Below are 10,092 nucleotides of genomic sequence, written 5' to 3' on the forward strand. Positions count from 1 at the left end.
TTAGTCATCAATAAAGACTTTATTAGTGGAGTCTGTGTTGCACCCACTGTGGTTCTGACAGGTTCTGACCCCTGGAGCAGAGAACAGACACCCACCGTGGTTCTGACAGGTTCTGACCCCTGGACCAGAGAACAGACACCCACCGTGGTTCTGACAGGTTCTGACCCCTGGACCAGAGAACAGACGCCCACCGTGGCCCTGACAGGTTCTGACCCCTGGAGCAGAGAACAGAGACACCCACTGTGGTTCTGACAGGTTCTGACCCCTGGAGCAGAGAACAGAGACACCCACCGTGGCCCGGACAGGTTCTGACCCCTGGGCCAGAGAACAGACAGGTTCTGACCCCTGGACCAGAGAACAGAGACACCCACCGTGGTTCTGACAGGTTCTGACCCCTGGACCAGAGAACAGAGACACCCACCGTGGTTCTGACAGGTTCTGACCCCTGGACCAGAGAACAGAGACACCCACCGTGGCCCTGACAGGTTCTGACCTCTGGACCAGAGAACAGACACTCACTGTGGCCCTGACAGGTTCTGACCCCTGGACCAGAGAACAGACACCCACTGTGGCCCTAACAGGTTCTGACCCCTGGACCAGAGAACAGAGACACCCACTGTGGCCCTGACAGGTTCTGACCCCTGGACCAGAGAACAGAGACACCCACTGTGGCCCTGACAGGTTCTGACCCCTGGACCAGAGAACAGAGACACCCACCGTGGCCCTGACAGGTTCTGACCCCTGGACCAGAGAACAGAGACCCACTGTGGCCCTGACAGGTTCTGACCCCTGGACCAGAGAACAGAGACACCCACTGTGGCCCTGACAGGTTCTGACCCCTGGACCAGAGAACAGAGACACCCACCGTGGCTCTGACAGGTTCTGACCCCTGGACCAGAGAACAGAGACACCCACCGTGGCCCTGACAGGTTCTGACCCCTGGAGCAGAGAACAGACACCCACCGTGGCCCTGACAGGTTCTGACCCCTGGACCAGAGAACAGAGACACCCACTGTGGCCCTGACAGGTTCTGACCCCTGGACCAGAGAACAGAGACCCACCGTGGCCCTGACAGGTTCTGACCCCTGGAGCAGAGGACAGAGACCTACCGTAGCCCTGACAGGTTCTGACCAGAGAACAGACACCCACCGTGGCCCTGACAGGTTCTGACCCCTGGAGCAGAGAACAGACACCCACCGTGGCCCTGACAGGTTCTGACCCCTGGACCAGAGAACAGAGACACCCACCGTGGCCCTGACAGGTTCTGACCCCTGGACCAGAGAACAGAGACCCACCGTAGCCCTGACAGGTTCTGACCAGAGAACAGACACCCACCGTGGCCCTGACAGGTTCTGACCCCTGGAGCAGAGAACAGAGACACCCACCGTGGCCCTGACAGGTTCTGACCCCTGGAGCAGAGAACAGAGACACCCACCGTGGCCCTGACAGGTTCTGACCCCTGGACCAGAGAACAGACACCCACCGTGGCCCTGACAGGTTCTGACCCCTGGAGCAGAGAACAGAGACACCCACCGTGGCCCTGACAGGTTCTGACCCCTGGACCAGAGAACAGAGACACCCCCAGTGAAAGCAGCATCTATGTGGGGGAAGTGATCTGAACCCTGGTCAGGATAGTGAACGGTGGACCAGTCAATCATCATTTGCATCTCCATATCCCTTCTCTTCTCATCAATAGAGAGGATTCATATGTTGACATGTACATCAAGATATTGTTTATTTCACTTTTCTTTAATCCTGGTTCCATCTCAGCACACCTGATTCCATCAATCGTCCAATCATCAAGCTCTTTTGATAAGTTGATTGAGGTGCGTTAGGCTGGCACAAAACCCTGCACACCCTGTGGTTTTCCAGGACTGGGATTGTAGGACACTGATGTGTTTGTCAGAATCAGACTGGGGATGAATTTTAATTTAGTTTCTCAGATTTTTACGAAGTGCTTTTTTTACTGAGCGGCTGATGTTTTGAATTTAGTCTGTGTTTGGTTTTACTGTGTTGTTGTTATTGACATTATTTAACAGATCACGAGTTTGTAAATATTGATGAAAGACTGAGGATGATGTTATTATCGTTGGTGGTAATTAAGCAGTATATAGCACCTTCATAAGCAGTGTATAGCACCTTCATAAGCAGTATATAGCACCTTTATAAGCAGTATATAGCACCTTCATAAGCAGTGTATAGCACCTTCCTAAGCAGTGTATAGCACCTTCATAAGCAGTGTATAGCACCTTCATAAGCAGTGTATAGCACCATCATAAGCAGTTTATAGCACCTTCATAAGCAGTGTATAGCTCCTTCATAAGCAGTATATAGCACCTTCATAAGCAGTGTATAGCACCTTCCTAAGCAGTATATAGCACCTTCATAAGCAGTGTATAGCACCTTCATAAGCAGTGTATAGCACCTTCATAAGCAGTGTATAGCACCTTCCTAAGCAGTGTATAGCACCTTCATAAGCAGTGTATAGCACCTTCATAAGCAGTGTATAGCACCTTCCTAAGCAGTGTATAGCACCTTCCTAAGCAGTGTATAGCACCTTCATAAGCAGTGTATAGCACCTTCATAAGCAGTATATAGCACCTTCATAAGCAGTTTATAGCACCTTCATAAGCAGTGCATAGCACCTTCATAAGCAGTACATAGCACCTTCATAAGCAGTGTATAGCACCTTCATAAGCAGTGTATAGCACCTTCATAAGCAGTGTATAGCTCCTTCATAAGCAGTGTATAGCTCCTTCATAAGCAGTATATAGCACCTTCATAAGCAGTATATAGCACCTTCATAAGCAGTATATAGCACCTTCATAAGCAGTGTATAGCTCCTTCATAAGCAGTATATAGCTCCTTCATAAGCAGTGTATAGCACCTTCATAAGCAGTATATAGCACCTTCATAAGCAGTGCATAGCACCTTCATAAGCAGTATATAGCACCTTCATAAGCAGTATATAGCACCTTCATAAGCAGTGTATAGCACCTTCATAAGCAGTGTATAGCTCCTTCATAAGCAGTGTATAGCACCTTCATAAGCAGTATATAGCACCTTCATAAGCAGTGCATAGCACCTTCATAAGCAGTATATAGCACCTTCATAAGCAGTATATAGCACCTTCATAAGCAGTGTATAGCACCTTCATAAGCAGTATATAGCACCTTCATAAGCAGTGTATAGCACCTTCATAAGCAGTATATAGCACCTTCATAAGCAGTGCATAGCACCTTCATAAGCAGTGTATAGCACCTTCATAAGCAGTGTATAGCACCTTCATAAGCAGTGTATAGCACCTTCATAAGCAGTGCATAGCACCTTCATAAGCAGTGCATAGCACCTTCATAAGCAGTGTATAGCACCTTCATAAGCAGTGCATGAGGGCTCCATAGGTAAAAGCGTCATCTTGATTCTATTCCAATATGACATGTACTGACCCAATCACAACAACCCCACGCCCTTCCAGCAAGTATTTGAAACTATCCGACCCATACAGACCCGTTAATCTGGGCTTGGGCTATGGATCCTCCACAGGGATGACGTAGGCCAGTTAAGTATTGCTTATGAAGGGGACAAGTAGCCTCTATGTAGGTTTCCTGCTCTAACTCTAAAGATCTGATCATACATGGACTGTACATCAGTGGAGTTGTTGCTAATAGCAACATGTCAGAAGTATACGTAATTGACATCCCAAATGGTACCCTATCCCCTATATAGTGCACTTCATTTGACCAGAGCCCTATGGGTTGAACCCTATATAGTACACTTAATTTGACCAGAGCCCTATATAGTGCACTTCATTTGACCAGAGCCCTATGGGTTGAACCCTATATAGTGCACGTCATTTGACCAGAGCCCTATGGGTTGAACCCTATATAGTGCACTTTGACCAGAGCCCTATATAGTGCACTTCATTTGACCAGAGCCCTATGGGTTGAACCCTATATAGTACACTTCATTTGACCAGAGCTCTATATAGTGCACTTCATTTGACCAGAGCCCTATATAGTACACTTCATTTGATCAGAGCCCTATATAGTGCACTACATTTGACCAGAGCCCTATATAGTGCACTTCATTTGACCAGAGCCCTATATAGTGCACTACATTTGACCAGAGCCCTATATAGTGCACTTCATTTGTTCAGAGCCCTATATAGTGCACTTCATTTGTTCAGAGCCCTATATAGTGCACTTCATTTGTTCAGAGCCCTATATAGTGCACTTCATTTGTTCAGAGCCCTATATAGTGCACTTCATTGGACCAGAGCCCTATGGGTTGAACCCTATATAGTACACTTAATTTGATCAGAGCCCTATATTGTACACTTAATTTGACCAGAGCCCTATGGGTTGAGCCCTATATAGTGCACTTCATTTGACCAGAGCCCTATATAGTGCACTTCATTTGACCAGAGCCCTATATAGTGCACTTCATTTGACCAGAGCCCTATATAGTGCACTTCATTTGACCAGAGCCCTATATAGTGCACTTCGTTTGACCAGAACCCTATATAGTACACTTCATTTGACCAGAACCCTATATAGTGCACTTCATTGGACCAGAGCCCTATGGGTTGAGCCCTATATAGTGCACTTCATTTGACCAGAGCCCTATATAGTGCACTTCATTTGACCAGAGCCCTATATAGTGCACTTCATTTGACCAGAGCCCTATGGGTTGAGCCCTATATAGTGCACTTCATTTGACCAGAGCCCTATATAGTGCACTTCATTTGACCAGAGCCCTATATAGTGCACTTCATTTGACCAGAGCCCTATATAGTGCACTTCATTTGACCAGAGCCCTATATAGTGCACTTCGTTTGACCAGAACCCTATATAGTACACTTCATTTGACCAGAACCCTATATAGTACACTTCATTTGACCAGAACCCTATATAGTGCACTTCATTTGATCAGAGCCCTATGGGTTGAACCCTATATAGTACACTTCATTTGACCAGAGCCCTATGGGTTGAACCCTATATAGTACACTTCATTTGACCAGAGCCCTATATAGTACACTTCATTTGATCAGAGACCTATGGGTTGAACCCTATATAGTACACTTCATTTGACCAGAGCCCTATGGGTTGAACCCTATATAGTACACTTCATTTGACCAGAGCCCTATGGGTTGAACCCTATATAGTACACTTCATTTGACCAGAGCCCTATGGGTTGAACCCTATATAGTACACTTCATTTGACCAGAACCCTATGGGTTGAACCCTATATAGTACACTTCATTTGACCAGAGCCCTATGGGTTGAACCCTATATAGTACACTTCATTTGACCAGAGCCCTATGGGTTGAACCCTATATAGTACATTCATTTGACCAGAACCCTATGGGTTGAACCCTATCCCTTAAGTAGTGCACTATACAGGGGAAAGGATTCCATTTGTGACACAGAGGGAGGATTTGAATGGATCTGTTCCAGGGTTTGGTGTGTGTGTGTGTGTGTGTGTGTAGTGTTTTAAACTAAAACCTGCTAACCAACCATGTAATGTCTAACAGTATGATGGATGTCACATGGTTAAATAAAGCGGATGTTTGGAACATGTGTAGGAGAGACGGAGCCCCTGTAGGCTAATCTACAACCTGCTTTGAATATAGCACATCTATACAGTGAGTGGACAAAACATTAAGAACTCCTGCTCTTTTCATGACAGACTGACCAGGTGATTCCAGGTGAAAGATATGATCCCTTATTGATGTCACCTGTTAAATCCACTTCGACCAGTGTAGATGAAGGGGAGGAGTCATGTTAAAGAAGGATTTTTAAGCCTTGAGACGATTGAGACATGGATTGTGTATGTGTGACGTTCCGAGGGTGAGTGGACAAGACAAAATATTTAAATGCCTTTGAACGAGGTATGGTAGTAGGTACCAGGGGCACTGGTGTCTGTCAAGAACTGCAACGCTGCTGGGTTTTTCATGCTCAACAGTTTCCCCTGTGGATCAAGAATGGACATCCAGCCTACTTCACACGACTGTGGGAAGCAGTGGAGTCAACATGGATCGGCATCCCTGTGGAACGCGTTAGACACCTTTGTCGAGTCCAGACCCCGTAACAAATTGAGGCTGTTCTGGGGGCAGAAGGAGGTGCAACTCAATATTGGGAAGGTTTTCTTAGTGTTTTGTACACTCAGTGTATACTGTCCACTAATACACACACACACACACACACACACACACACACACCTACCTGTATGTCAACAGATTTAAGAATGTTATGCAAAGCTGTGGGTCAGGGTCAAGACTGGGCTTTGGGCTTTAAGAAGAAGGCCCAATATAGCTCACCCAAGACAATTAAGGCCTGTAGGACAGGCTGTGTCACACAGGGAAAAGTGCAGAAGCAAAGTGGTGGCATTTGATTTAAAACATCCAAAACATATCAAAGAACAGTCTTATTCAAACCGTCACCTTTAGCTTACCACTGAAGAAGACACTGGTAATCTAACTGTCACCTTTAGCTTACCACTGAAGAAGACACTGGTAATCTAACTGTCACCTTTAGCTTACCACAGAAGAAGACACTGGTAATCTAAACTGTCACCTTTAGCTTACCACTGAAGAAGACACTGGTAATCTAAACTGTCACCTTTAGCTTACCACTGAAGAAGACACTGGTAATCTAACTGTCACCTTTAGCTTACCACTGAAGAAGACACTGGTAATCTAACTGTCACCTTTAGTTTACCACTGAAGAAGACACTGGTAATCTAAACTGTCACCTTTAGCTTACCACTGAAGAAGACACTGGTAATCTAAACTGTCACCTTTAGCTTACCACTGAAGAAGACACTGGTAATCTAAACTGTCACCTTTAGCTTACCACTGAAGAAGACACTGGTAATCTAAACTGTCACCTTTAGCTTACCACTGAAGAAGACACTGGTAATCTAAACTGTCACCTTTAACTTACCACTGAAGAAGACACTGGTAATCTAAACTGTCACCTTTAGTTTACCACTGAAGAAGACACTGGTAATCTAAACTGTCACCTTTAGCTTACCACTGAAGAAGACACTGGTAATCTAACTGTCACCTTTAGTTTACCACTGAAGAAGACACTGGTAATCTAAACTGTCACCTTTAGCTTACCACTGAAGAAGACACTGGTAATCTAACTGTCACCTTTAGCTTACCACTGAAGAAGACACTGGTAATCTAACTGTCACCTTTAGCTTACCACTGAAGAAGACACTGGTAATCTAAACTGTCACCTTTAGCTTACCACTGAAGAAGACACTGGTAATCTAAACTGTCACCTTTAGCTTACCACTGAAGAAGACACTGGTAATCTAAACTGTCACCTTTAGCTTACCACTGAAGAAGACACTGGTAATCTAAACTGTCACCTTCAGCTTACCACTGAAGAAGACACTGGTAATCTAAACTGTCACCTTTTGCTTACCACTGAAGAAGACACTGGTAATCTAAACTGTCACCTTTAGCTTACCACTGAAGAAGACACTGGTAATCTAAACTGTCACCTTCAGCTTACCACTGAAGAAGACACTGGTAATCTAAACTGTCACCTTTTGCTTACCACTGAAGAAGACACTGGTAATCTAAACTGTCACCTTTAGCTTACCACTGAAGAAGACACTGGTAATCTAAACTGTCACCTTTAGCCTACCACTGAAGAAGACACTGGTAATCTAAACTGTCACCTTTAACCTACCACAGAAGAAGTGTCCCTGGTGATCTCAATATTGATATTTGGAGCACTGTCATCTGTTCCTGGGGCACTGTCTGGCTGGGCGTACTGTAACCGGGGCACTGTCTGGCTGGGCGTACTGTAACCGGGGCGCTGTCTGGCTGGGCGTACTGTAACCGGGGCGCTGTCTGGCTGGGCATACTGTAACCGGGGCGCGGGGAGCTGTCTGGGCGTACTGTAACTGGGGCGCTGTCTGGCTGGGCATACTGTAACCAGGGCGCGCGGAGCTGGCTGGCTGGGCGTACTGTAACCGGGGCGCTGTCTGGCTGGGTGTACTGTAACCGGGGCACTGTCTGGCTGGGTGTACTGTAAACGGGGCGCTGTCTGGCTGGGTGTACTGTAACCGGGGAGCTGTCTGGCTGGGTGTACTGTAACCGGGGAGCTGTCTGGCTGGGCGTACTGTAACCGGGGCGCTGTCTGGCTGGGTGTACTGTAACCGGGGTGCTGTCTGGCTGGGCGTACTGTAACCGGGGCGCTGTCTGGCTGGGTGTACAGTAACCGGGGCGCTGTCTGGCTGGGTGTACTGTAACCGGGGGGCTGTCTGGCTGGGTGTACTGTAACCGGGGAGCTGTCTGGCTGGGTGTACTGTAACCGGGGCGCTGTCTGGCTGGGTGTACTGTAACCGGGGCACTGTCTGGCTGGGTGTACTGTAACCGGGGCGCTGTCTGGCTGGGTGTACTGTAACCGGGGCGCTGTCTGGCTGGGCGTACTGTAACCGGGGCGCTGTCTGGCTGGGTGTACTGTAACCGGGGCGCTGTCTGGCTGGGCGTACTGTAACCGGGGCGCGCGGAGCTGTCTGGCTGGGCGTACTGTAACCGGGGAGCTGTCTGGCTGGGTGTACTGTAACCGGGGCGCTATCTGGCTGGGTGTACTGTAACCGGGGAGCTGTCTGGCTGGGCGTACTGTAACCGGGGAGCTGTCTGGCTGGGTGTACTGTAACCGGGGCGCTGTCTGGCTGGGTGTACTGTAACCGGGGCGCTGTCTGGCTGGGCGTACTGTAACCGGGGCGCTGTCTGGCTGGGTGTACTGTAACCGGGGCGCTGTCTGGCTGGGCGTACTGTAACCGGGGCGCGCGGAGCTGTCTGGCTGGGCGTACTGTAACCGGGGAGCTGTCTGGCTGGGTGTACTGTAACCGGGGCGCTATCTGGCTGGGTGTACTGTAACCGGGGAGCTGTCTGGCTGGGCGTACTGTAACCGGGGAGCTGTCTGGCTGGGTGTACTGTAACCGGGGCGCTGTCTGGCTGGGTGTACTGTAACCAGGGCGCTGTCTGGCTGGGTGTACTGTAACCGGGGAGCTGTCTGGCTGGGTGTACTGTAACCGGGGAGCTGTCTGGCTGGGTGTACTGTAACCGGGGAGCTGTCTGGCTGGGCGTACTGTAACCGGGGAGCTGGGTGTACTGTAACCGGGGAGCTGTCTGGCTGGGTGTACTGTAACCGGGGAGCTGTCTGGCTGGGCGTACTGTAACTGCTTGCCGAAACCAGCATATTTATGCAGCTCTAGGCACCCCTGGCCACGCCCACATCCGCGGGAAGTAGGGGTGCTGAGGGGGCTGCGGCACCCCCTGAAAAATCAGAATTATAAATATTAATTAATAGAAAAATATATTATTTTTGGAAAAATATTTTTTCACAAAAGTAGTGCACTGGGCCTTTACTAGTATAAGTGGACTGATATATAGACATCTGTAGCATTAGCAACAAATAATCAGCGTCTTAGCTTTGGCAAAAAAAGGATGTAATTAGGAACAGAATCAGGTTTCAATAGTTGGAATTGTAAGAGTTGTTGCCCTGCCCCTTTCTCTGTGATGTCATTCTAATGGAATCTAGAAAGAACAAAACGCTGTCCTCAAACATTTACATCATCAAATGGTGCAAAGTTATGGACAAAGACACAAAACTTTCAAATTAAATAACATGGAAAACAACCACTTTTTGTACAGTATTAATTTACCATCCTTGCTAAACAGAATGTAAATGTACATGACTGTATTGTACAGAGGCTGGTCATCTAGGTTTGTACCTGTAGACTTTCCATCAGCCTGTAGAAAAACAATGACCGCTACAGTAATGAACTACATTGAGACATCAAGTGGTTTGTGATGTTGTGATGCCATGATATGACTCAGGTGGTAGAGCATGGTGCTTGCAACAAACACTAGGGTTGTGGGTTTGAGTCCTACGTGGGACCAGTATGAAAATGTATTCACTGTTGCTCTGGATAAGCTTGTCTGATAAAATGAAACAGGAATGAAATAACCGTTTCAGTTTTCGCATAGAAATAAATTACATTTGCAAAGTATTTCAAGAAACTGGGAAACATATATTAACCCTTGTCTTAACATTCTGTATA

This window comes from Oncorhynchus kisutch, unplaced genomic scaffold, assembly GCF_002021735.2.
Source record: "Oncorhynchus kisutch isolate 150728-3 unplaced genomic scaffold, Okis_V2 scaffold3649, whole genome shotgun sequence".
In the NCBI taxonomy this organism is placed as follows: Eukaryota; Metazoa; Chordata; class Actinopteri; order Salmoniformes; family Salmonidae; genus Oncorhynchus; species Oncorhynchus kisutch.